We start from the raw sequence: 4,188 nt of genomic DNA on the forward strand, positions 1-4,188 counted from the left end.
AAGTATAGATACATGGTACACGAATTTTGTAAATTAAGGCATTATTTATATGATTATATAAAATGCCTGAAAATTGAAGACATTTTTTTAAATACCTGAAAAATTTATGCTTTAAATTTACCTAACAAAATACTTTAAAAAGATTGTGACTTTTAAAAATCACAATTAACAACAACCTGATCAAAGAGCAGAAACAGCCGAAATTCACCAATGGGTCTTCGATGCAACGAGAAAACCCCGCAACCGGAGTTGAGCCTCAGCTGCCCCTAAATAAAAAAGTGTATTAATTCAGTGAAAATGGACGTCATACTAAACTCCAATACATATCTGATCAGTCAATGTTGAAACGGTCTTAGACTAGTAGTTGTGTTGTACCTGTACAAATCAAAATCATACTGAATTGTAAGAAAATTCATGACAGCAAACGAATTGTCTGAACAGGTATGAATCTACCACAGTAGATTGGTAAGCGAATTGACTGAAAGACTAAACATAACTGAATATTTTATTGTTCAGACTTTTAAGATGAAGTTAAGATTAAAATAACCGTTCATTTATAAAATTTATTTACAAGTTATTATAATATCATCAATCGGCACATATAACAAAATGTTATAAATAAAGGCAACAGTAGTATATCGCTGTTCGAAAATCATAAATCGATTGAAAAAAACAAAACAAATCCGGATTACAAAAACTGATGGAAACGCATCAAATATAAGAGGGAACTACGACACAACAGAAACACAACATTAAAATGTAACACACACAGAAACGAACTATAGTATAACAATGGCCATTTTCCTGACTTGGTACAGGACATTTTAAGAAAAAGATGGTGGGTTGAACCTGGCTTTGTGGCTTTGTAAATCTTCCGCGTTTGTGGCAATGTTAAATATAACATCAAAATGACAACATTACATGACAGGACTACAATACGAATAGATGGGAGAATATATAGGATAGAGAAACACGAATAATAGCTAACAAAAGGTACCAGGTTTAAAATTTGATACGCCAGACGTGCTTTTCGTCCACACAAGACTAACCAGTGACGCTCGGATGAGTTTAAAGTATAAAAAAGTACAAAGTTAAGGAGCACAGAGGACCAAAAGTTCCAAAGCGTTGCAACCAATACGGCTAGGATTTTCTGCCTGGGTTAAGAACATCCTTACTATTTAGAATGATTCAAACTTTTGCAAACAGTAAATTTTATAAAATGACTATATAATAGATATACATCATAAAACTGAAGTGGTGACTAACTACAGAATAAAACATGATACATTACATAAATAAAGACAACAGTAGTATGCCGCTGTTCGAAATTCATAAATCGATTGAGAGAAAAAACAAGACCGGGCTACAAACAAAAACTGAGGGAAACGCATCAAACTGAGCAATGTATGATTAGCTTGAAATGCTTTCACCTACCATGTTTTCAGAACGAGTATTCATATAAATGCGTTTAGGAACACATTTACATTTGCTAACATCTCTACACGGGATGTTTATGATAATATTATTTATAGAGACAACACACATATTTACGATATGTTGTGTCTTTGTCGGTAATAATATTGATTTTGTTCTTAATCAATTGAAACATATTTTTTTACAGTGGTCCTTCATCCTTCACTGTGCTTAAACGGCTGTGGGTAACTTAAGTTACCCACAGCCCAAGATGGAGCCGCCTTGCGTCGTTTAGGGACTTCTCTTCAATAGAATAACAATACCATGGATGCAGCAATTAGACCACTGAATTAAAAAGTTGTATTAATCGTTTAGGGAAACCCCTAAACTTAACAGGTGATTAAATTCTACAAAATAAACGATCACAGCACGATTTGAAAAAACGCTTAGGCTGTCCGTAACTTAAAAACAACTTGTCCGTAACTGTTTTCCTTATACCAATAGGAATGTCCGTAACTTTCAAAGAATCGACATACGTGGATGTAATGTTTTACTTATGATAGAGATTGCATCGAATACATAATCTGAAATGACGTAGATCTCTTGTATGATATAATTCATTTGAATTAGAATGAAGGACAATATTGGGAATAATATGAAAAAAATAACAAAAAATCCGTTAAACTCGGGTCTGATTTTTTATAACGTCGGGATATCCAAATCGCCCAATTCGGAGGGTGGTTTCCTACCATTGCAGATAATCTGTTGAAACATCATTGTTGATTTTTATATTTGAACAAGTAGACTACACAAGTATTTTTTACACATGCATGTGGCGTGTATGCACTAACTGAATTCTGCCAGTAATGACAAGAGTAGATCATGCGTAAATCCGGCATTAGTTTTTTTGTTTTTTGCTTTTTTTTTGGGGGGGGGGGGGGAGGGGGACCAAAATTGCCCAATCACATGACAATTATCAAAGGTTCAGCCAAAAACAATTATATTCAAAAGACAATAATTTCCATTGATTTAAAAGAAAAATCACTTAATTCTAAGTCCAATGACATTACGATTCGATTAGAATTTATAGTGGCCTGTTGCATTCGATTCTCGAATTTATAGATTTGCAGTTAATGAGAACACTTGAAGAAAGGATATTTTGTAAAAAAGTATAAAACCTAGTTTTACAGCTAGCTGCATATTTCACTTGTATGCAAGTTGCATTAAATTTCATTAAATTGAACTAAACTAAAAGACACAATAGTTAAAATGCAGTGACATAAAAGGAATAGAGCAATCAACATAGTGTAACAATTAGAAATAGTATATGAAAATATAAATAACTAAGACAACAGGGTAATTTAATAGTTTAACAATCCCTGATAACATACAAAGAGAAATAAAAAAAAAAAACATAATAGGAAACGTATTAAAAAAAAACATAACACTATAACTTACTGGTGGGATGTATAAATACCGAGCCGCGTCAAAGGGTATTCATCAAAATACACATAAAAAGAAACAGAGGTAAAAATAAACCGCAAACAGATAATTAAACTAAAAATTTTTAAAGAGTATGACAAAGCCATGGTGCGAATCGAAAACGTCGATAAGACGCACATCAGTAAGTTAATAAAAGTTCAAACCATAACCAGGATCGAGTACCACAAACCCCACATAAAACCTCTGTGGTGTAAGTATTATGCCTTAATAAAATCACATTTGGTGGTGAATGAATCAATGATAGTATAAACGACCGTGAAGGTTACATGTGGAGCAGGATCTGCTTACCCCTCCGGAGCACCTGAGATCACCCCTAGTTTTTTGGTGGGGTTCCTGTTGTTTATTCTTTAGTTAGTTTTTTGGTGGGGTTCGTGTTGTTTATTCTTTAGTTTTCTATGTTGTGTCGTGTGTGCTGTTGTTTGTTTGTCTTTTTCATTTTTAGCCATGGCGTTGTCAGTTTGTTTTAGATTTATGAGTTTGACTGTCCCTTTGGTATCTTTCGTCCCTCTCTTCTTTTACAAATATGATGTTAATTGTCTTCTAATTGTTGTAAAAATAATTCTTAAAATTTTAAATCAAAAGTTACCCACATCTGAAAATAAAGTTACGGACAGTCTGCTTAGTTTCGATCAAAAAGTTACGGACGTCTTATGCATTTTTTAAAGTTGGCCTTGCGCTTTAGTGAACTCTATATTAACAAATTTATGATAATTGTTAGTTATTTCTTTATTCAATAATCCTATAAATATTTACATTCTGCATGAAAAACGTCGCAAAAGGTACATTTTGTATGAATTAAATATCAACGAGTTTAGAGTCCGCCATCTTGGGCTGTGGGTAACTTAAGTTACCCACAGCCGTTTAAGCACAGTGTATATGTACAACCTTGATCAAACTTTAATGTTGATAAAGATTTTTCATTGTAACAGAAAAACTTTTTGGCCAAACTTCTTTGTTTACTTTGAAATTATTTTCTCGGGACGAGCAATTCATTTCGACATCAAGAATAAATAGAAAAACTTTTTCCATCAATATACCATATAGCCGAACAGGGATTATTATTAACTGAATGATTTCTGGATGTTTCTGTCAGAACAAACTATATATTTTTTCACTTCCCTTTTGGATATTAAATTATAAATTTTGCTTATCCATTATATACCAATACTATCATCAACTTTGCATATCAAAGCAAATATCTGCTTTTTTCAAACTTCCCGCGGAAAATTTTCTGAAAATATAACATTAGTTCTTTTTATAGTAGCTGAAAAT

The sequence above is a fragment of the Mytilus galloprovincialis genome, chromosome 2 (genome assembly GCF_965363235.1).
Source record: "Mytilus galloprovincialis chromosome 2, xbMytGall1.hap1.1, whole genome shotgun sequence".
NCBI classification, from domain to species: Eukaryota; Metazoa; Mollusca; class Bivalvia; order Mytilida; family Mytilidae; genus Mytilus; species Mytilus galloprovincialis.